This window comes from Malania oleifera, chromosome 4 (assembly GCF_029873635.1).
Source record: "Malania oleifera isolate guangnan ecotype guangnan chromosome 4, ASM2987363v1, whole genome shotgun sequence".
NCBI classification, from domain to species: domain Eukaryota; kingdom Viridiplantae; phylum Streptophyta; class Magnoliopsida; order Santalales; family Ximeniaceae; genus Malania; species Malania oleifera.
Window position 1 is genome coordinate 22,974,299 of NC_080420.1, and position 13,298 is coordinate 22,987,596.

The following is a 13,298-nucleotide window of genomic DNA, read 5'->3' on the forward strand; positions in this document are numbered from 1 at the left end:
GGTGAGCAGTAGTAAGTAGTGCACGATTATCACGGGAAGTAACTGAGGTTGATGCTGACTTCACATTTGTATTATTTGGATTTGCATTGGTTAGTAAGTAGTCAGTGGGGCCGCTGTAGAGACCCCGGCCCATACTGCAAAACATCCATCGGACTTGGACACCTCCCTCCCATGGATTATCATCATCAACGTCTCATCATTCCGTCGTCTTCTTCACTAATTGGACCCACTTCTCTTGGTTTCTCACATGCTCAATTCCCCATTTCATTTTATGCCCACCCAAATGCATGCATTCACTATGAGATTTGGTCAAAATATGCCAATTTAATTTTAATTTTTTTAAATTCTTTTTAGAAATTTATCGACATAGTTTTGTCTCTATCATAAATCGTAGGAGAGTTTTGTTCAATTTTTAAAGCCTTATGGGAAGACCTTGAATTTTTGAAAGTTCGAATGAAATTTCTACTTTTTTGTCAAATCTTATGAGAGGTCTGAGGTTGTACATTAGTTGAGTCGAGCAGAACTTAATTTGTCATGCTCAAGTTTGTTCACTAAAATTTTAACCTAATTTGAGTTTGAACCGAATGCGGATCGAACTTTAATATGCTTTCTTAACCTTATTTATTAGGCAAATGAACAAGCACACGAGCCTTTATTAAATTAAACTGTTGAAATATTTACTGATAATTTGGGTTTTTGAAATCTCTTATTTTGAGACAATAGTTTTTGTTAGGCAAAAAGGTAAAACAATGGTTTTTACCAATACTGTCTTAGAATTTTTTTTTTTTCTTTTTGTCCCACCAAATTAGCCTATTGGCCATGAACATTAGCCTTATTGCTAAATTCAACTTATGGAGTTTGAAAAAAAGATCCTATGCACAAATGATCACTACTGTTAAGTTTATTACATAGTCTATCAAGTCTAATTCAACATTATTAGACTAGCTCATGAATTATTGTACTTCAATCCTATTAAATAAGTCCAAACCAAGAATATGACCGAGATACTCATGAGTCAAAACGAGTTTAGCCCATTCATGTTTTGACTCAACTCATTTATTAAATGAACTGTAAAATTAGTCTTGATAATCACTTGTTTATATAATTAATGAGCCTGAATAAGCGCTTATCGAACTAAGCTTTCGAGTGGCTAGTAAGTTGTTTGGTTCATTTGTAGCCTTAGAGAAGTTATTGTCTTGTACTCAGATATATATTTGTCCAAACTGTAGGAGAGCTTTGATCAAATTTTAAAATCTTAGGGGAGGTCTTTGAATTTTTAAAATTTAAGTGAAGTTTGTGTTTTTTGTCAAATCTTACCAGAGGTCTAGGACTATAAACTTGTGGAGTCAAGCCGAGCTTAATTTTCATTTAACTTAAGTCAAGTAGGCATTTGAGGGTGTGCTCTAGTCTAACCTCTATAAAGAGAGGTTTCACTATGTAATCTACACTCTCAAAGAGGCAGTTGGGTTGAGGGTCCTCATGTTGATAACTTGGCAACTACACTAGGAATCAATTAGGTTGTAAAATATTAGGGTGAAATTAAGGTTCAATGGGGCTATTAGGACTTAGCTGGGTGCAATTTTTTTGAAATTTAAGTTAAAATGGGCAATTAAATTAAAAATATATGTTCCTTTTGGTTCAATGTGGTAATTAGGGTTTGTTGGTCTCATAAGTCTTAAAATCTTATTTTGATGATAATAAAGCAAAGAAACTTAACATGTTTGGTTAAGTGATGGTGTTTCATGTAACTCAAGTATCAAGATCAAGATCAAGTGATCAACATCAAAGTGTTTGACAAAGTCTGTGAAAAGCTCGAACTTAATGTGACAAGATTTCATGATGCTAAAGACAAAAGCTAAAAGTCAAACTCAATATTAAGAATGAAAGCTATACATGAAGACTCAGTGATTAGAAGAGTCATAGTATTTAAGAAGTCTTATGTAAGTACTTCAAACATTTCAATATGAATGAATGAAGCTCTTAGAAATCTCTAATTGACTTAGAGACCAATTTTTGAAAATCCAAGAAAATGTTCTTTAATTAAGTTACATTGAAGTTTTTCAAAAATTGAAGAATCAAAGTCTTGAAAATCAAAAAATTGTGAAATGTTGCACGATTAGGCGACTGACTTGTTCTGGTCAGGCGACTGACCTGTTCTGGTCAGGCAACTGATCTTTTTATGCTGAAATAAATTGGGAAACAGAATAGGCCCATTTGACTGACCCTATGAGTCTAGGCGACTGACCTCATTCTGACTTCGAAATTTTTCTAGTTTTTAAAAGTTCAGGTGACTGACCCCGATAGTCCAGTCGACTGACTTTCGTAAAACTCAAATTTAAATTGTGAAGAAAAGTTTCCAAAATAGATTGCTTGAACCCCAAATTTTATGAAAACTTGGGAAACACTCAAAGTAACTTGGTGAATACGAAAATTAAACTTTTTTCATATATAAATACATGTTATATCAAAGGATTAAAGATACCAATACATACAATTAGCATTCAAGCATAATACTTTCTACTCTTCGAAAGCCATCTTGCTAAAACACTTTTGCTAAAGTTTTCTACTGAAAATTTGTTAATCAAAGCCTATGGTTCTTTGCTTTTCTACTGAATTTCTCAATCTAAAAAAGAACCCCGATGATAAATTCTTGAGTTTCATCTTTCTATATTTATTTTGATTGAAATATATTGTGATATCCACTTGTACTAATCTACTCTTGAAGAGAGTCTCTTCGTACACAAGAATTGTTCTTGTTTCTCTTGTTGTTTTTGATGGTTCAGGATTGTTGAATCGTTGGACCATCGAGCGTCGGGTATCACTTGGAGAGGAGGGCTCCATCCTACTTGAAGGGGTGTGTAAACAGTTTGCTCCGTCCAGTTAAGGGAGTGGTATAGTGAAATCCTTGGGTGATTTACCTAAGGTAAGGACATAGGCGGGTATAGCCGAACCTCGTAAAATCTTGGTATCTTTCTCTTTCCTAAATCTCTTTAATTTCTGCATATATAAATTGTGTGGATGTTTACTTAATTGCTGGAAATTAAAAAGTCATTGAGAATTGCAGAAACCTTGATTAAAGGAAGTACGTTGATAAATATCAAAGTTCATTAACATACTTAAATTCAAGTAACTTGTTTGATATCAAAATCTGAATTTTGGAGGCTTGCTGAAATTTCTATCTTATTGTGAAATCAAGCTTACCTTATTGATTGGATTGATATATTGAAGAGTCGAATTCTAAATATTGAAGTTTTGACCTTTGTCATCATTCATTAATAAATACTAAATCTTGGATTGAGTGTTGGTCATTGCAAACCAATTATACTTGTGTGATTGAGTTGGGAAAGACTTAATAAAAAGATTTATAAAGAAATTTTTAAAAACTCAATTCACCCCCCTCTTGGGAGTACACCTTACTTCTCAATTGGTATCAAAGTGAGGTTGTAGTAAATCTTAAACTATAAACTACATAAAGATTGCTATGACACACCTAGGAGTATCTCCCTTTACTGAAGGTTAATCCTCATCTAAACCACCTATTTTCTGTGGTGTAAACTACACCTTTTGGAAACAGTGAATGATAATTCATTTGCAAACTATGGATTGGAAAGCATGGAAAGTTGTCACACAAGGTGACCTTATCCCCACTAAAATCGTGGATAGTAAAGAAATATCTAATGAAGAAAAAGAGATGACCGACAATGACCATAAGATGTTGCAAGTAAATTCAAGTGCTATGAATGATCTATATTGTGCTCTTGATGTAAATGAATTCAATAGGATTATGGCAAGTGAATCAGCTAAAGAAATCTGGGACAAACTTGAAGTAACCTATGAAGGTACTATTGATGTAAGAGATAATAAAATCAATATGCTCACTAGCAAGTATGAAACTTTTAGGATGAATCCAAATGAGACCATTACTAGTATGTACACTAGATTCACCCATATAATAAGCTCCCTCAATGCCTTAGGGAAAAATTGCTCAATTTATGAAATGATTCGAAAAATCCTTAGAGGATTACCATCAATTCAGGAACCTAAGGCCACAGTAATAATGGAAGGAAAAAAACTTGAAAAACACCTCCCTAGATGAATTAGTAGGTTCTCTCCTCACATATGAGATGACAATAAACGAAAGAAGTGAAAAATCTAAAATCAAGGAATCATTTGCATTTAAGGCCTCAAATGAAAGTTCTAGCGATGAAGATAAAGATGAAGAGGTAATGGATGTAAATGATATAGCCTTTATAACCTAGAAACTTGCAAAAAACCTTAGAAAGAAGAATAAAATAAAATTTTGGGACTCCAAATTAGATAAAGATGAAACCAATAAAAAGGAAACAAGAAATAAACCTCCTACATGCTATAATTGCAAGAAAGTAGGCCACATAAAGCCGAACTATCCACAGCTTAAGAAGGATTCTAAGAAGAAGAAGAAAAGGGCAATGAAGGCAACTACATGGGACAATATTAGTTCCAGTAGCTCAGAAAGTGATCAAGTGACCAAGAGATTGCTAATGCTTGCTTTATGGCACGGGACGATCATGAAGAACAAAGCTTCTCATCCAAATCATTTAATGATTCTTATGATGATTCATCTGATGAATCCAATGATGAGAGTATGCCATCTTGTGAAGAACTACAAAGTGAACTATTAAAGATTCATAAGATTCTAGTTAATATGACTAAACGATACACTTCATTGAAAAATAAGAATAAAGTTGTAATGAAAGAATTAGAATCTAAAAATCTTGTTGAAAGAGAAAAAGATTTAAAAATCAAGAGATTAGAAAGCAAGAATGAAAAGATGATGAAAGAATTGTAAGATCTAAGATCCCAATCTTCTTTGGAAATTGAGAAAGATCTGTGTATATCTGAACTAGAAAGTAAAAGCAACAAAATGTCTCAAGATCCAGTAATGCTGCAAATAAAGGGTAAAAATATACATGACTCAGAAATCTATGATCTTAAGAGAAAAATTGAGGATCAAGCCAAAATCTTCTACAATTTTACTAGAGGAAAAGAAAACCTTGATAAAATGATTGGAATACAAAGAATGTCTTTGGATAAAGAAGGTATAGGATTCAATGGAGTTGAGAACACAAGGAGAAAGAACCTCTACATGGGTTACTTTGCAAAAGCCTCCAAAGATTATGCCAGCACCTCTTCAAATACTTACACTCACACCATATGCTTCCTATGTAAGAAGAAGGGACGCATAAAGTTTGAACTTCCATTAAAGAGAAAGGGTGTGAAAACTAAACAAGTTTGAAAACATCTCTTGTTAAACCATCAGGACCCAAGAAAGTATGAGTACCTAGATAAAAGGCTTAGTTCACAAACTAAGGACTCCAAAGATATTAGGATTAGTCATTCCTCATTTAGGAATAAAGAAGATTAATTTGTACTTAAATGAAAAGCTAAGGTGTGCTCCCAAGAGGGGGGATGAATTGGGTTTTTAAAACTTTCTTTTTTAATTCTTGTTTTCTAAGTTCTTTTAGTTAAGTCTTAACCCCTTTTTCAATTTGAGTTATTTTATAAACACAACAAATTTCACAAGTACAATTGATTTGTAACAATCAACACTCAAACCAATCAATGAAGTAAGCATGATATTGCAATATGAAATAAAATAGAAAATCCAACCAAGCTTCCAAAGTTCAAATATTGGTATCAATTAAGTATCTTAAATTATGTAACCAACCAATATATTAATGAGCTTTGGTATTAATCAATCAACGTACTCCCTTGTAGTTTTTGCAATATATTGATCAATCAATGTACTCCCTTATGGTTTCTGCAATTTTTAAAGGCAAATTAATATTTAGCAAATTAAGTACACAACCACACAGTTTATAAGTGCTGAAATTTAAAGAGAGTAGGGAAGAGAATGACACTGAGTTTTTATGAGGTTCAGTTATACCCGCCTACATCCTCACCTTAGGCAACACGCCTAAGGATTCCACTATACCACTTCTTTACAGGTGGAGCAAACCTTTACAACACTCCTTCAATAGGATAGAGCCTACCTCTCCAAGCAATACCCCACACTTGGTACAACGATTCAGCAACCTAAACCATAAAAAATGACAAGAAACAAGAACAAATTCTTGTGTTCAAAAATACTCTCACTGTAGAGTTGATTAGTAATACAAAATGAATTTGAAGTTCAAGAAATTATTCACTGGGTTCTTCTTTAGATTGAAGGAAGCTTGGTAAGAACACAAGACCCGAGTGTATACATACATGATAACTATGTAAAGGAAACCGAAATATCCTTAACCTTATATACAATACCAGAGTTCTACTATATCCATAATGCACATATACATCCCCAAAAAGGACCATAATAGTCGAAGGACACAAAATCCATCCTAAACTCGACTCAACTACTTACCCTTCAGCCAGGGTAGTACTATCAGCCTCCTCTATCTCGGAGCTCACTCCGCTTGTTTGTCTGGGTTTCCTAAAATGTTTGTATGGTTGGGGTGAGACACCTCTCAGTAAGGGAGATAGACTAACATCAATGTGTGGCAACACAAATATTATTGTATTATAACATATACCATACATGTTAAACTATATCTGAAAAGTAAGGAAAATCTGTACATAATTTAACTGCATTTAATAAATTAGGTAAAACTATTCTATATAAATATGAATAAATCATATTTCCATATAATATACTGTGTCATACTAGATTTCTGTATATATATATATAAATCATCTGCTATATCTGTATAATATTGAAATCGTACCCTAGAAGGATAGCTAACTGATGTCATGTAATACCCCCACATGACTGGGTGTGCGGCCCGTAGGTAAGACCTAGCAATGATAAGCTTACCATGCTAAGTCAAAACTGATAAGTCTATAAGTACGATTGGCTTGCCCAGCCTGGTTTGGACTACCAGGGGGGCACACTACTCTTCCCTGATGCTCAATCGACTATCCAATTTCCACACTCTATCTGAGATGTGTGGTAGCACTACTTGAACTGATAGTCGCGGTACCGTGTTCTGAATCTAAACTAAGTCATCTGGAATCTGCTATCATATAATATATTTCATAATACTATTATATAACTGTTTCATAATTCTATATAACATATGTAATGATAATATTTCCTGAATAACTGTTATAACATGTCTAGTCACGGCATCTGCGCCGGCTGAAATATAATGGCATCTGCGCTAGATGAATATCACGACATTTGCGTCAGCTGAATATCACAATATACTGAAAATATAATTTCTGTTCTATTTATAGTTTTTCTAAAAATAAACTTTTTTCAAATCATGCTTGTTTTGTGGAATCATAAAATATTCTAACATGTTATTATTACTGTAAAATATATACTCATGCCACACGAGTGAGTGCTACCATATAGCATATTATCTGTCTAGAAAAAACGTGTTTTACTGGAAAATATTATTAGATATGTTTCTGGGGGTTTTCTTAGTTCAACATCAGTATTCCCAAAAACTATACTAAACCATATTTAAATTTCTAAAATCAAATACTATATATTTAATAATTAATTTTTTTGAAAATACTTGGCTTAATCTATCCCCCTACCTGTTTTTCAAGAAGCCTACTAAAAACCCTAAATCACGCTCACAACGTTCAAAACTCCAAACCCTGAAATCACATTATTCCCAGTACAATTAACTCAACCCCAAAATATTTATCATCTAACACATTCCGTGGGTCCACATATCCCAAATAATCATTTAAATCATAAAATAACTCACTTAATTTGATTTTGGAGTGGTGCCCAAGGACACCAAATCAAAAATCCGCTCCGGTCAACTTACAGAGAATCATCCATAGATCCTCGTGGTAACTTATGATCATCGAAACAGCCTAAAATGGAGCTGAAAATGCAAAGAGAAGTTGGAGGATCCGAAGTTTAGAGAGAAAGAGTGAAGAGAGGGCAGAATTCTCGATTAAAAATGATCTTGAGCCCGTATATAGATAGTTGTCCACATGGCCTCGTTGACGATACACATGTACTCGTTGACGAGTCGAAGAAGGATGTTTGTCGACGAAGAATGGGTTCGTAGATAAGTCATAGAAGGCCATTCGTCGATGAAGATAATGAGTTCATCGACGAACCCTTAATTTCCTAAACTTCTCTACTCTCGATATCTTCTCGTCGATGAGACACATGTACCCGTCGACGAAACCAAGAAGGACATTCGTCGATGAAGACAATGGGTTCGTCGACGAGTCCCCGCTGCTGCCCCTTTTTAAATTTCTTTCTCTTTCCTTTTGTTGACCCTATGGGTCATACCCTATTTTGATTATGACAAATACTCAGGTATTTAATGTCTATCAAGTTTGTGTGCGGGTTTATACTAGTAAGATCACTTGATGGCATGAGAAGACTTAAAGACTAAAGACCTAGAAGATTTATTTTGTGTTGTAATTCATATTATATTTATCTTAGGTCTGTAATTGTAATATAGGAAATGATTTTTAATAATTGATGTGCATCATGCATGTAGGAACTTATAAGCTCAAGACCATAGTTGAAAGACCTTAGGGATTACCTTTCAGTCGACCGACGCTAGATTTTTTAGGTAAGAAAAATGACCTTAAAAAGACCTTAAGTCCCAACACTTGCATGTAAGAAAGTCCCCATAATCACTTATATTATCAGGGGAAATAATTGAAGTAAATAGAACATAAAAGCCAAATCTGTGAGAGGTTGAGCGATCAAATCCATTGTGTTCAAAACACTTTGGACGCTTGAACGGCTGAGAAGTTAGCGGGTTGACTTGATTTCAGACAACCGAACCAAATATGAACGTACCATCCTTGGTCAATCAAACCAGTACTATGTACTTTTCCATTGTCCTTGGGCGACCGAACCTACAGTTCATTTTACCCTCGGGCGACCGAATATGTGAGTTCAGTAAACTGAACTTGAGACCAAGCGACCAAAACGCGGACAAAATGATTTTCGCCTTGGTTCAGCCAACCGAGCATACACCCGGGCACCCGAACGTCCAAAAGAGACTTTTTCTACTAAGTCTATTCGGGTGACCAAACCATGGTTCAGCCACCCAAAAGCTCTCGGGTTGTTTATTTTTTATCGGGATTGAAAATAATTAAATGGGGTTAATTTTCCTGATTTGTTTCAAAATAATTTTAATAAAGACCCCTATGTCCCCAACTGTTATAATTTGGCCAACCTCTATATATAGGGCTTCATTTGTGAGGATTAATAGGAAATTAGAAAATTGATTAGTGAGAAATCCTCTGAAAATTTCTAAATCCTATTCTTTCATACTAAGCTCATAACACTCAAATACCTTCATTCCTTTGAGAAATCTTACATTGTGTGTGTTTTATTCATTATCCTATATTGCTAAAAACCCTCACTTGCTTGTATGCTTGTGATTTTTATTTAAGGGTTAAGCAAAGGATTTTTTCCCCGATTTTATTTAATAAATCTTTGTGTGGGAAAAATATTATAGCTAAGTGAATCTTTACATTGTCATTGCAAAACTCATTGAGCTTTTATTTTTGTGTGTGCAAAAATCTTTTTACAAGCTTATTTTTAAATATCTCCTTGTGCTTGAATATTGAGAAAATATTGTTTAGAGACATTTAGAATACTCTTGATAGAAATCTTTGAAACCCTAAGCTTGTGATTGAGATATATTGATACATAGTTTCAAAGATAGTTTTAGAATATACTCTTGTGTTTGATTAGATAAAGTAATTATTCTGAGTGTTGCTTGCACACATAGAGCACTGAACTTATAGTTCATACATATTGATGTGCATTGATTATACTATACTGAATCCGTACATAACCTGCTTAGTGTAAGAAGCATTTCCGTATACGTAAATTTTAGTTGATTGTTGTACTCCAGGCGTGGGCCTGAAGAGGGAAACTAGCCCTGTGGAATAGTCCCGGATTGGCCTAGACCTGGTTAGGAAAGGTAGGTGCACCATATTGGTAAAGTGTGGCTATAGGTTGAGGTTAGCTCCGTGAATTGACCTGGTTGTAACTGGCGCTCCACCCGTTAAGTGAGCAATAGTGGTAATCCTCGGGCTTGCGAGCTGAGAAGGGGACGTAGGCACTTTGGCCGAACCTCGATAACATTTCTTGTGCGTGTTTTTAATTTTTACATTTTAAATTCCAACACATGAATGTTTGTATTTTACTATTGTGAATTATTGAGTTTATAATTGCATAGACAGACTTTAGGTTGAGTAATACCATTGCTAGATTAGTTGAACCTATGAGAGAAATTTTAAATACCCAATTCACCCCCCTCTTGGGAGGAATACACCATAGCTAACACCTTTCATTTTCCCTTTTTCATTTATCATTTTCATTTATTATATTTTCGGATCTCTACAATATCACATGAGGAAAACACAGTAACATAACATATGTATACACAATTTCAATGCAAACTTACAAATTAAGAGAGGAGAGTGATATGATTGACCTAAATTTGTGAAGACTGGTATTTCTAGTGAGAGATGCACTCAAAAATGCACACACCTAAAGATTGAAAGAAATGAGTAAAATAAAATTATATCTCTCAAGTACCCAAAATAAGAAAATAAATGATTGAGAGAAAATGATGTCTCTCAAATAACCAAAATAAGAATTCTTACTATCACCTAAAAACCCAAGTTTCTTCTCTATGAACTCACCATATCCCCCACTAGGAAATGCATAAAACATGTCATGCATGATTTATTTGGTCGAGGGAAATGGCGTTTAAGAATTTTGAATTTTCAATTCAAAATTCTAACCACTATAACCACCAACTACCGACCAATAACAACCTTATTTATTGCCCATTAACAATCACGACACTAGACACCCACAAAATCACCAGCTAATCACACCAAGAAAATTCAAATTTAAAAAATTAATTAAATTGATTGACCGCGCTATCAAGAGGCACCAAAAGTTCTTCATCCATCCGCGAAAAGATGAGATGGACAAGGATTGATCGACCGTGTTGAATAAATTTTCTTTTGTTAAAAAAAATGAGTATCAACAGTACACACACACACACCAATTTGAGAACCAACTATGTAGCATTTACATCAAGAATTCAAGTATTGTATACGTCATTAGTCCGATCCTTTGTAGAAACTACCCGTTAATTCTCTTCATATATGAATCAAATGTCAAAAAAAAAAATTTTGAGGAAGGTATTGAACCTAAGTTGGTTTCAAAAGTACGATGTCATGTTTATGGATATTATAGTACTAGGGAATATGCTTATGCACCACTGTTAAAGGATTTGGTTCCTTAGCGAGCTAAGATTGTTGTGCAATTGGAAGGGAGTTAATAATGAAGAAGAAGAGGATGTTTATTGGAGCAAACAATTGATGTTTGGAGTTAAAAGTGTACACTCCTACAACTAGAAAACACAAGAAAAGTATTGAGAATAGAGAGCAAGTAGGCAGAGATTCAAAATCAAGGCACAAAACAACTACAATTATTAGGTTTAACAAAGTTATAAAAAGCGAATTGAAAGGGTTCTTGGTAATATTGCGAAGAAGCGAATTTATAACATCCCACCAAAAAAATTATTTAGATGATGCGCAGTTCTTGCCATATATTGTCATAAGCGACCAACTCTTCTTTTTACAACACTCAAAACTTGAACAAGATATTAAAGAAAAATAAAAATAAATGAGACATATGATTCTTGGGCAATATTAGGCCCAATAATTGGATTTGCTTTCATTTTGGTATTTGGAAGTTTGATTATTCTCCCTATTTTTTCGTCAATTTATTAATTTAATTAAATATTATAATTGTGTTTTGTAACTTCTATTTTAAAATAAGTTGATTAATTCATATGAAAAGAAGGAAAGTATCACATGAATCATTGTTGCACAAGATATATGCCTCTACATGTTCATTTGTAATTCGCATTTTATATATAAGGAATTATATAATTAAATTTTTTTAATATGGAGATGAACTGTTTTAAAAGCGGTGAGAATAATGAGATTGCTTTCTCTACATTTATTATAAATGTGTCATTGATTAAGGTTTGAATTATTAATTAAGGATCGAGCAATTAATTTAATAAAAATGAGTTATAAAAATGAAGTATTGACTACTGTTCATATATGTAATGAATAATTTAATGCAATTTAACATTAATAATGTGTTTCGTTGTCATTTTATTATTAAAATTGATTAAGGGCAGAGTATATTTAATAAAAATAATTAGTTACCAAAAAATAAAATATAGACTATGTTAAAAAATTTAAAGAATAAATGAAGTCAATTAAACATTAATAATGTCTTTAGTTGTCATTTTATTCCTAAAATGCTATTTCAACTCCAATTTAACCAAACACATTTTTTAAAACATTGCAACCCCAAACAAACCCTTATCTCCTTCTTTCCTTTGCTCTTGTTTCAAGATTCAAATATTCCTTTCCAAGTGTCCCTTCATGCCAAAATGGTAGCATTTGTCTTTGACTTTGTATTAGACTTGTTCCCAAACTTGCCATGAGACTAGGGTTTATCACATTTGTTTAAAACCCTATTATTACCTTTTCTCTCTTATTCTCCAAGCAAGTAGTATGCATTATCTGTCTATAACTTTTTTTTTTCATTGAGTGAGATGTTATGGACAGCACTATGAAGGTTAGTCAAAGTGAATATTAAATCATAGTAATTGAAGTTAAAATGGCTTGTCTCCATAATATGGAATTGTACAATCTTTGACTTCTATTATAACCCTTTGAAAATTAAAACATGCTTTTACAAAATGGGATGTAAAAGTCAAGACCTCTTTTTGCTCCGTCTCAAAAGGGTATGCCCCAATTAAATGGATCAACTAAATTTCATAAGAGAAAGAAAATAGGAAACTTCGCTGAAGTTCAATTTTTGAAGTCGATGACTTACTATTCTATTTCATATTTTAAAGTGGAGACGTTTTCTAATTTTGTTTGTTACATATATTTCTCTTGATTTAAAATTCATTGTATTTAGGTATTTGTGTTTTTTTTTTTATTTTCTATCTCGTGTCTATTCATAGTTTGAACTTTTAGCCTATCTAAAAGTGTTTGCACAATAAGAATGTTTAAAATAAAAATTATACACACCAATCATTGAATTTTGACATAAAATTTTAGAACTATAAATAACTAAATCCGGTTAGGACCCTGTGAGTAATAAACAAACACCAGAAAATTGAGAGACATCAGAAATTTACGTGGTTTGGTCTAGATCGACCTACATCTACTGAACACACCACAATCCACTATACAACTGGGAAAGAATACAA